This window comes from Dysidea avara, chromosome 3, assembly GCF_963678975.1.
Source record: "Dysidea avara chromosome 3, odDysAvar1.4, whole genome shotgun sequence".
Classification (NCBI taxonomy): Eukaryota; Metazoa; Porifera; class Demospongiae; order Dictyoceratida; family Dysideidae; genus Dysidea; species Dysidea avara.
This window is the reverse complement of record NC_089274.1, coordinates 37,656,695-37,668,814: the sequence shown is the minus strand read 5'-3', so window position 1 is coordinate 37,668,814 and position 12,120 is coordinate 37,656,695. Positions and strand designations below refer to the sequence as shown.

General features: G+C 39.5%; 1 protein-coding gene across 1 annotated transcript in view; it reads left to right on the top strand.

Moving 5' to 3' along the window:
• LOC136248494 (complement receptor type 2-like) overlaps positions 1-12,120 on the top strand; it is a gene marked incomplete at its 3' end in the record, with an annotated part of 43,380 nt that overhangs the window by 30,931 nt on the left and 329 nt on the right. The gene's annotated exons all lie outside the window — the stretch shown is intronic.

Sequence of the window (12,120 nt, the reverse complement as noted above, 5' to 3'; positions counted from 1 at the left end):
TGTAGCTGAACTCTCTGCAAGGTAACTTCTTCTATTGATCTCTCTACAGGGTGATTTGTTTGTAGCTGAACTCTCTACGTGGTGGTTTCTTCGTAGCTGAATTCTACAAGGTGATTTCTTCTAGTTGAACTATCTCTTTCCATAGTTACATGAACTCTCTACAAGGTAGCTTCTTCTAGCTGATCTCTATACAGGGTGACTTGTGTGTAGCTGATCTCAATACAGGTTTCTTGTTTCTAGCTGATCTCTTGAATTCTCTTCAGGGCGACTGCTCTATTAGGATGACTGCTCTATTAGAGTATCTCGATCTCGCACTTGCTGCACCAAGTTGGATTTCGTGTTATAACTCCGTGGCTTTAAGTCTGATTCTTCTACACCATTGAAGAGCCTTTCTAAGATGATTACTCCATCTATACAACGATTTTCAAAGCATTACCCCAAGCGGTTTATCTGGTAGGCATGGCAAGTAGTAGTTTTTTATTAGCTAATCTCGATTGCGTAATTGTTACACACTGTTGGTTTTTTTGTTGTATCTTCCTGGTTTTCAGCTCGATTTCTTTCAAACCACAAAAGGTTTGAGGTTCAATAGTTAAACCTATTCACCCACCGATTTTCAGCTTCTTCCCATACGCGGTTTACCCTGTAGGCGTGACAACATATTGGTGTTATTTTTTGTGAATAATCGCTCATAACTCTTTTCCTGTTTATCGTATTCTAGCCAAAGTTGGTACAGAGATGCGCCTTTATACCCCCCTTCAGTGTGCCAAATTTCAAGGCAATCGGATATTGCGTTTGCGTTTTATAGCAGTTTTTGTAAGTGTGCGAAAAGAGGAAGAAAAATAAGAAGGAAAAAAAATGAAGAAACTAAGCCAATTTTTGAAGTCGCATATCTCGGGAACGCTTGAAGCGATTTTGCTCAAATTTGGAATGTGGAGTGCTGAAGGTGGAGGGAGTGTCCACAGCAAAAATCGTCTTGTTTCATCAAGGCAGCACAGAGCTACGGAGGTGCGAAAATTGTGTTTTCTTTCTTCCTGTCAATATACTTATGGGTGTTGCGCGCCGGCTTCTTGGGCCGCACGACACACTACCGAAAACTACAAGGCTTAGAGACATGAACTAAGCGGGGATAGATTTGCCTGTGAATGAAGGCCCAACCGTATAATAAGTATGTCTGTTCGTACTGATGACTTGACCGCATGTGTAATTCTATATAATACCCAGTACCACACCCTTGCTTAATTATGCACCTATCAATGTAATGCCTGACTACCACTGATACGGTCTGAGGGTAGGGAAAGGTCAGGGATGGTGGGGAATTGATCGCTAAATTTCCCTGACATAGTGGGGATTTGTCTTCACTAAAGAAATTCACTCTGACAGCAAAGGTGTGTCCTTTCAGTTTAGGAAGGAGTGTCTCAGGTGCATGCTAGCTAGCTACTACGTTCGAGAATAACGAGAATACACAGTTACAAACATTTAAACATACTACATTTAAACATACTTGTACCTTGACTTGTACAATCTTGTTGTTTACATGTAAAGTGACCTCTGGCTCTCCTGCAATCACTCTGCTGACTGGACGTTTACTAATCTTCTCCGTCGTGCCATCTGTAATGCGCCTATCAATGTAATCCCCGTCTACCACTGATACTGGCTGAGGTGGGGATTTACATCGCTGAAAATTACAAGTAACTACTGGCAATGCAAACCCCAACCAAGTCTTGACCTGAAACCCTGGGAATACTGGGGTTAGGAGGGGATTTGTATGGTCATGTGGCATTGGTCTAGTGATGAGTTAGTTTTGAGTGGTTTCTAGTATGAACGTAGTAGCTAGCTAGCATGTACCTGAGACACTCCTTCCTAAACTGAAAGCACACACCTTTGCTGTCAGAGTGAATTTCTTTAGTGAAGACAAATCCCCACTATGTCAGGGAAATTTAGCGATCAATTCTCCACCATCCCTGACCTTTCCCTACCCTCAGACCATGTCAGTGGTAGTCAGGCATTACATTGATAGGTGCATAATTAAGCAAGGGTGTGGTACTGGGTATTATATAGAATTACACATGCAGTCAAGTCATCAGTACGAACAGACATACTTATTATATGGTTGGGCCTTCATTCACAGGCAAATCTATCCCCATGTCTCTAAGCCTTGTAGTTTTCGAGAACATTAATTATTTAATTATTTATTTAGCTATTATTTATGACGTAATAATTTTTTTTTAAATTAATATTTCTTATTATTCTTAGTAAGGTAAGTGCGGGTAATTCAGGACAGTGGCTAATTCCGGACACTTAGATCGTTCTCAACAATGGTAGGATCCCTGGGACATGCTAATGCAGTGTCCTATGGCCTATCTACAAACCAAAATTGAAGCGAATCCGTTATTCCACTGTGAAGTTTGACAAGAATTTGTAGCGCAATCACTGGTAATTTGTTCAAAAACATTGAAAATGTTAAGCAACTCAAGCTCGTATTTTAAAGATTTATAGAAAGATCATACCCTTGGCTAATTGCATACCAAAAATCATAAGAATCCATGGAGTAGCAGTCAATTTTTCAATAGCTGTTTGGTTGAAATACAAAGAAAATATTTGCAAATTACATAAACTTTTAAAAATACGTACTGCTGCTTTCTCCCAAAGGGTATGAACTTTCTACTTGATTTATAAGCTGCAGATGAGTGGTACTTTAGTCTCCATACTTTAAAAGAGGATTGGTAACCTGTGGAAGGCTCTACTTGCTTGTTATTCGAAGTGTCCAGAATTAGCTGCATGTTGCATTTTAACATGCTGTTAAATTTCAGCTCATAACTCCTCAGCAGTTGACTGTATTGAAACAACATTTGTACTGTAGATGCACCATAAGATAGGCTTTAAAACGATTCCTAGAGTTTGTCTTAACTCATTGTGAGTGCAACGTTAGAGCAATTTTATCAAAGAGTGTCCGGAAATACCCTCATTTACCTTACTTGGTTGTATAATTAAGGCTTTACACAGCACATGCTAATGTTGAAGGTCTGCAGGACACCTAGTTCTACAGCCTGTTTAAATTATTAATAGAGATTTTCCCACATATGTAGCTAAGTTGTAATACCCTTGTATCACTATTTTTTATTGCTGGATCCCTCTTTGCTTTGAGCAAACCTACCTAGTTCACAAAATTTTCATATTATTATCTAGAGTGTCAAAGGAATGGGTTACCAACAGCATAGATATTATATACTGTGCACCCACACTTTCGCCAAATTTTTTGCCACAAGACTAGACGTTTTTTCTGCTGTAAAGCAACCATGTGGTGGAACAGTTTACCATCTGTACAGTCTGGTGACTTTTACATACTCTTTATGGACATGTAGTTGATTATTAATTTTTTTCCCTTTTTTATGTTGTAGTGTTTGTATGTGTATTAATTGTAAGTTTTCTTGTAATTGTATTGTGTATGTATGCATTGTGTGGTGTACTATTGTATGTGTGTCTCTCTGCCAAGGAGGAACGGCCATGGCCGATTGGTGAAGTATAAATTAACAATCAATCGATCAATCAATCCGGGATTGTGTTTTCAAGGGAACAATCCGTGTTGTACTCGTTAACCATTAGTCTACCACACGAGTGTTGTACTATAGGTGGCACAGTACTGGGGCTCTACAGCATCATATCTGGTACCTTCTACAGTTAGAGCCAGTAGAGGACAGAGCCAGTATATTGGCACTAGTTGAGTGGTACAACAGTGGTATCCGCTTCGTGTTGCTCAGGAGATGTTTGGGGTTCTTAGCTCTTGTTAAATGGTTAAAGAAGTCACTTACTATGATGGTATTGGTTGAGTGGATATAGACAGATAATGTAAGATAGGCGTATATATCCTGAACTCTTACTTGATGAAATATGGTGGCAAAATATCACAAAGTTTGGGGCTTGTGAAATAACTAGTGTATCCTTTACTCTCTACTAAATGTTTAAAAATTAAATCCTTTGTATTATTAAAATACCAGGAGGAGGCCAGTTTTACAGGAAACGTTTACGATAACTAATGGAAGACTGTATATTGAAGTACAACACGGAGTGACATGTTGATAAGTGTTAGCGAAGTTGGTACACAATCCTGGGTATGTAGTATATAATATCTATGCCAACAGTTAGGTAGTCAGTCAACAGAATACTATTATAAACTAGTACCTTAAAAATTGTATATTTAGAAATGAGGTAGGGATCTATGCAACAAAAGTAGTGAAACAAGAGATGAATGATGGTATTACAGCATAGCTCAGTGGGAAAGTCCCTACTTTGGCACATTAGCTATAATTTGCTCAATGCCAAAATGCGGACTTTCCCACTGAGTTATGCTGTAATACCATCATTCATCTCTTGTTTCACTACTTTTTGTTCCATAGATCCCTACTTCATTTTTGAATTTGCTAAGATACTAGTTTGTTTAATTTTTGTTGTATTAAATATAACTTGTGACTGTTCTATTAGAATATCATACATGACTGTTGTATTAGAGTGACTGTTGTATTAGAGTATCTAATCAAAAACAGCTAAGCTGTAAAAATAGGTGCGGCCCCAAAAAGGCCATGGTGAAAAAAGATGTGAAATCCAAGGTGGCGGCCAAGAAATGGCTGTGATGGTAGGTTAATGGTAAAAATTTTAATAACGACAATTCAGGTGAATTTGGTGCCACTTGGTCTTGGCACAAAATTCACCTGAATTGTCGTTATTAAATTTTAACCATTAACCTACCATCACAGCCATTTCTTGGCCGCCACCTTGGATTTCACATCTTTTTTCACCATGGCCTTTTTGGGGCCGCACCTATTTTTACAGCTTAGCTGTTTTTGATTAGATTTCACTTCTTTTTGTATTTGTATACCCCAAAGCCAGCCTGTGGCCGGCTTTGGGACTTTTATAAACTATCTTTTTTATCTTTACCACAGGAAGAAGAAAAGATGAAGCAGATGTACTTTAAATATTTTATCAGTAAATGTATACAAATTATATATATGTGTGACCGGGCCTGCGATAATAGGGCACGTGGGCACGTGATTTTTGCCTATTTTTTTACACTTTCATCACTCATAACTAGAGATGGACCGATACTACTTTTTACCGATATTTCCGATACGAGTATTTGTACTGAAATTATTTGCCGATACCGATACCGATACTATACATTGAAGCCTAGACAAGTTTATTATAGAAATTTCATTGTTGTGATACATAGCTAGCTATTAAAATATCACAGTAATTGATTGATCTCAGTTCAATCAAGTTTTAAAATATTCATTGTATAACAGCTAAACATGATAAACATTATGGTAGATTACTAATTTCTTGATTCGAGGTAGTTTTCTTGTAAGCTTATTGATAAGGCAATTAATTGCGTGGGCGGCTGATAATTGTACAATGTTTGTTACAGCTTATCAACCAAACCTTTTCATGATAAAGCAAGCCAAGTAGTCATAAACTTATTTCTTGAGGAACAACTGCACTACCATTTAATTACAAAGGATTCACGTGTTCTAATATATTAGAATACACACGGAGCAATTGCAGCAATACTTGGAAAAGAGTAACAAAGGCTTTGTTTCGCTACTTTGTTAACTCAACTAAGTTACTGATTAGCTCAACTAAGTTATTAACTACTGGAAACGTAGCTTAGAGATGGTTAAGTAAAAATGGTGATTGTCTACTGTGTTATCTGTACCTTGTATTGCCGATACCGATCCGATACCGATACCACTGGTATCGGCATCGATACCGATACTGGTATCGGTATCGGTCCACCTTTACTCATAACGTCTTGTACCATTCTGCTATGGCATTACAATTTTCAGCTCTTAATAAGCATTTAATTGACATCATGATGCAAGTTACAGAATGCAAATATACTATTCCAGTACTGAGATATGACCTGTAGAGTGATGGGGTGTAGCTTGTGCCCACATGCCCTATTTGAGCAGGCCGAGCCACATAATTATATAAAATACATAATATTATATTTATTACAGAACTCTCCATGGTTTCTTTATAACTGAACACTCTACAAAGTGACTTCTTCTAGCTGATATTTCTACAAGGTGATTTGTTTGTAGTTGCACTCTCTACATTATGGTTTCTTTGTAGCTGAACTATCTACAAAGTAACTTCTTCTAGCTGATGTCTCTGTAGGGTCAGCTGAACTCTCTACATGGTGGTTTCTTTGCAACTGAACTCTCTACAAGGTGGCTTCTTCTAGCTGATATTTCTACAGGATTTGTTTGTACTGTAGCTGAACTGTCTACATGATGGTTTCTTTGCAGCTGAACTCTCTACAAGGTAACTTCCTCTAGCTGATGTCTCTACAGGGTCACTTGTTTGTAGTTGAACTCTCTACATGATGGTTTCTTTGTAGCTAAACTCTCTACAAAGTAACTTCTTCTAGCTGATGTCTCTACAGGGTCACTAGTTTGTAGCTGAACTCTCTACATGGTGGTTTCTTTGTAACTGAACTCTCTACAAGGTGACTTCTTCTAGCTGATCTTTCTACAAGGTGATTTGTTTATAGTTGAACTCTCTACATGATGGTTTCTTTGCAGCTGAACTCTCTACAAGGTAACTTCTTTAGCTGACCTCTGTACAGGGTGAATTGTTTGTAGCTGAGCTCTCTACAAGGTAACTTCTTTAGCTGATCTCTGTACAGGGTGATTTGTTTGGAGCTGAACTCTCTACAGGTGATTTGTTTGCAGCTGAACTCTCTACATGATGGTTTATTTGTAGCTGAACTCTCCACAAGGTAATTTCTTCTATCTGATCTCTGTACAGGGTGAATTGTTTGTAGCTGAACTCTCTACAAGGTAACTTCTTCTAGCTGATCTCTCTATACAGGGTGATTTGTTTGTAGCTGAACTCTCTACAGGTGATTTGTTTGTAGCTGAAATCTCTACGTGGTGGTTTCTTTGCAACTGAACTCTCTACAAGGTGACTTCTTCTAGCTGATCTTTCTACAGGGTGATTTGTTTGTAACTAAACTTTCTACATGATGGTTTCTTTGTAGCTGAATTCTCTAAAAGGTAACTTCTTCTAGCTGATCTTTCTACAGGGTAATTTGTTTGTAGCTGAACTCTCTACATGATGGTTTCTTTGTAGCTGAATTCTCTAAAAGGTAACTTCTTCTAGCTGATCTTTCTACAGGGTGATTTGTTTGTAGCTGAATTCTCCACAAGGTAATTTGGTTGCAGCTGAACTCTCTACAAGGTGACTTCTTCTAGCTGAATTCTCTACAGAGTGATCTTTTCGTAGCTGAAACTCTCTAAAGGGTGATTTGTTTGCAGCTGAACTCTCTACATGATGGATTCTTTGTAGCTGAACTCTCTACAAGGTGACTTCTTCTTGCTGAACACTCTACAGAGTGAATTGTTTGTAGCTGATCTCTCTACATGATAGTTTCTTTGTAGCTGAACTCTCTACAAGGTAACTCCTTCTAGCTGATGTCTCTACAGGGTCACTTGTTTGTAATTGAACTCTCTACATGATGGTTTCTTTGTAGCTGAACTCTCTACAAAGTAACTTCTTCTAGCTGATGTCTCTACAGGGTCACTAGTTTGTAGCTGAACTCTCAACATGGTGGTTTCTTTGTAACTGAACTCTCTACAAGGTGACTTCTTCTAGCTGATCTTTCTACAAGGTGATTTGTTTATAGTTGAACTCTCTACATGATGGTTTCTTTGCAGCTGAACTCTCTACAAGGTAACTTCTTTAGCTGATCTCTGTACAGGGTGAATTGTTTGTAGCTGAGCTCTCTACAAGGTAACTTCTTTAGCTGATCTCTGTACAGGGTGATTTGTTTGGAGCTGAACTCTCTACAGGTGATTTGTTTGCAGCTGAACTCTCTACATGATGGTTTCTTTGTAGCTGAACTCTCCACAAGGTAATTTCTTCTATCTGATCTCTGTACAGGGTGAATTGTTTGTAGCTGAGCTCTCTACAAGGTAACTTCTTTAGCTGATCTCTGTACAGGGTGATTTGTTTGGAGCTGAACTCTCTACAGGTGATTTGTTTGCAGCTGAACTCTCTACATGATGGTTTCTTTGTAGCTGAACTCTCCACAAGGTAATTTCTTCTATCTGATCTCTGTACAGGGTGAATTGTTTGTAGCTGAACTCTCTACAAGGTAGCTTCTTCTAGCTGATCTTTCTACAGGGTGATTTGTTTGTAGCTGAACTCTTTACAAGTTATCTGATCTCTCTACAGGGAGATTTGTTTGTAGCTGAACTCTCTACAGGTGATTTGTTTGTAGCTGAACTCTCTACATGGTGGTTTCTTTGTAACTGAACTCTCTACAAGGTGACTTCTTCTAGCTGATCTTTCTACAGGGTGATTTGTTTGTAGCTGAACTCTCTATAAAGAACTTCTTCAAACTGATCTCTGTACAGGGTGAATTGTTTGTAGCTGAACTCTCTACAAGGTAACTTCTTTTAGCTGATCTCTATACAGAGTGACTTGTTTGTAGCTGAACTCTCTACATGATGGTTTCTTTGTAGCTGCATTCTCTAAAAGGTAACTTCTTCTAGCTGATCTTTCTACAGGGCGATTTGTTTGTAGCTGAATTCTCCACAAGGAAATTTGGTTGTAGCTGAACTCTCTACATGGTGATTTCTTGTAGCTGAGCTCTCTACAAGGTGACTTCTTCTAGCTGAACTCTCTACAGAGTCATAGCTAAAACTCTCTACAGGGTGATTTGTTTGCAGCTGAACTCTCTACATGATGGATTCTTTGTAGCTGAACTCTCTATACAAGGTGACTTCTTCTTGCTGAACTCTCTACAGGGTGAATTGTTTGCAGCTTACTTCTCTACATGATGGTTTCTTTGTAGCTGAACTCTCTACAAGGTAACTTCTTCTAGCTGATCTTTCTACAGAGTAATTTGTTTGTAGCTGATTTCTCTACAGGATGATTTGTTTGCAGCTGAACTCTCTACATGGTGGTTTCTTTGTAGTTGAACTCTCTACAAGGTAACTTCTTCTAGCTGAACTCTCTACAGGGTGATCTTTTTGTAGATGATCTCTCTACAGAGTGATTTGTTTTGCAGCTGACCTCTCTACATCAGCGTTGAAGCCGGGTCGGGTCATCCGGGTCACATTTTCTCTGGGTCATCCGGGTCTGACCCGGTTTACAATTTATCCGGGTCTGACCCGGATTGGATCACGTGAGAAACAAAATTGTTCGTTTGACAACGTGGAAACTTATAAACGCTATCGCGTAGCTCTTTCGTGAGCCACGCCCATTTATCGCATTACCAACATACGCGGGATTTACTAAGTTCACTCGATTCCATGCCACCAGGGTATCACTCTTTTCACCCTAAATCATAACCCTACAGAACTTAGACACTGAAAAAACCGACGGTGAACCAAAAAGGCGAAAAAAAAGTGCAATATTGACTTGAGGGGGATCGAACCCAGGATCCCAGTGTGATGGTCCAGTGTGCTACCGATTATGCTACCGCTGCTAGCTCCCTTGATTCCTTTCTTTTGTATTTTATAAATGTGATGTGACATACTGGGGCATCCAATCGAGTGAACTTAGCGAATCCCAACATACGCTCAGCCACACCCATTTGTTAGTAAGTGTGGCATGTAGCACGAAACTGAGGGTATCTATGGTGAGGAGTAGCTATTGTCAGTAGGTGAAGACCTTTTTTTTTTTTTTTTTGGTCTTCAACCTACAACTAGGCTGAAGTTGCAATATTTACTCAACACGAATGGAACGCTCAAAATGTAGACTTGTTCGCTCGCTCGAGACTAGCTGAAACAAGTCTCGGCTTTAATTAATCCGGGTCACATCCGGGTCAATCCGGGTCACATCCGGGTCTGACCCGGATTGCTATCCGGGTCAGTGGGTCATCCGGGTCAGCAGTAGTGACCCGGTTTCAACGTTGCTCTACATGATGGTTTCTTTGTAGCTGAACACTCTACAAGGTAACTTCTTCTAGCTGATCTCTCTACAGGGTGAACTGTTTGCAGCCGAACTCTCTGCAGGGTGATTTAAACGCTCTACAGGGTGATTTCTTTGCAGCTGAACTCTCTACATTATGGTTTATTTGTAACCGAACTCTCTACAAGGTAACTTCTTCTAGCTGATCTTTCTACAGGGCAGTTTGTTTGTAGCTGAATTCTCTACAGGGTGATGTATTTGCAGCTGAACTCTCTATAGGGTGAATTCTTCTAGCTGAACTCTCTACAGGGTGATCTTTTCGTAGCTGAACTCTCTCCAGGGTGATTTTTTTCAGCTGATCTCTCTACATGATGGTTTCTTTGTAGCTGAACTCTCTACAAGGTGACTTCTTCTAGCTGATCTCTCTACAGGGTGATTTGTTTCTAGGTGATCTCTCTACAGGGTGACTTGCCTGTAGCTGAATTGTCTATCAGATTAACTGGTTGTAGCTGAATTCCCTACAGAATAACTTGCAATGTAATATAATTCTTTAATGGAGGAAGTTATAAACGTAGCCGAATGCTCTATTAGGGTGACCATTCTATTAGAGTATCTCGATCTCGCATTTGCAACACATAGTTGGCTTTCGAATCCTGACTCAGTGGTTTGTAATCCGATTCTTGTGTACTACTGCAAGGACTTTCTATGATGATTATTCCAGCTACACACTGATTTTCAGCTCATTGCTCTAGGCGGTTTGCCTGGTACGCGTGAAAACTAATAGTTTTTTTATTCATAAAAATCGATTGCGTAATTGTGACACAGGTTGGGTTTTGTGTCATATCTCCATGGTCTTTATCTCGATTCTTTTGAAACCACTAAAAGGTACTCCTACGATGGTTACTCCATCTACATAGCAATTTTCAACTCATTCCTTCAAGGGGTTTACCCTGTGGGCGTGACAGACCTTCGACCATATTTTACGTGAATAATCGATCATAACTCCGTGAATGTCCATCGTATTCCTGACAATGTTGGTACTGAGATCCGCCTTAATGAGCCCTTCAAGTGTGTCAAATTTCAGCCCGATTGGAGCACGCATTCGTGTTTTATGGCGGATTTTGCAAAGTGTGCGAAATGAAGAAGTAGAAGAAGAAAAAAACGAAGAAATTAAAACGAAATTTTGTTTGCTCGTATCTCGGAAATGGCTGGACCGATTTTCTTCACATTTGGTATGTAGACTCCCATAACTGGCCGGCACGTCTGTAGCAAATTTGGTTCCAATCGGATAAGGGATCACAGAGCTACATAGGTGTGAAAATTGAGTTTTCTTTCTTCCTGTCAATATACTCACGGTGTGGCGCGCCGGCTTCTTGGGCCGCACGACATATCGTGTGTCTTGATATTCCGAGTCAGCAAGAGGTGTGGACCAATGAGGGGTGAGGTCATTTTGTTTGCTGTTAAGTAAACAGCTAGATTGTTAAAAGGTGTGGTCTCCATACTTTATCACTAGTAGTCCACCTAGATCTTTAATTGATGGGCAGGTAATGAACCTATTGCAAACAGGATCCCAATCGTGAACTTGCACGTACAGTGTATCAAGTCTTATAGTAGCGCCAGAACTGAAGTGCTTCTAAAGTCCACCTCTGAAATAATCTGTGGCGTTTATATATGTTGCTGAAAGGAAGTGTTTATACGGAAAATTATCGTCTCGATATGGTTTTTTTGGGTGAAGAAGACAAGCAGCCTGATTGAAGATAAAAGAAAAGACAAGGCACAGAGGGCCTACACTCATCGGAACCCCAAAAGGCACATCCCACTGGTGAGTTTGTTATTTTGGTGTAAAATGGTGGCCATGTGCTGCTTCGTTTGGCCTCTAGCTTTGTGACTGTGCTCAGTGAGTGAAGCAGTGAGGCAGTGAGACTAAAATTCAAGTTTTGGCGATTTTTAAAAATTCTATATCCAGCCACCTGTAAGTGTTTTGTTATATTTAGTGCTGTTTTATATATTATATGGACTAGTACTACCGTAAAGGTGATTTTCATCGCTTAAAAATGATTTTTAAAGGCAGAATTGTGGGCAGCGCTCAAAATTTTCACCACAATCCCTACTTAAACGGTACTACCGTACCATTTGATAGCTTTTAAAAATCATTGAACCTTGTTGCAGACATTCTGGGTCACTTTGAAGGCACTTGATTGCACC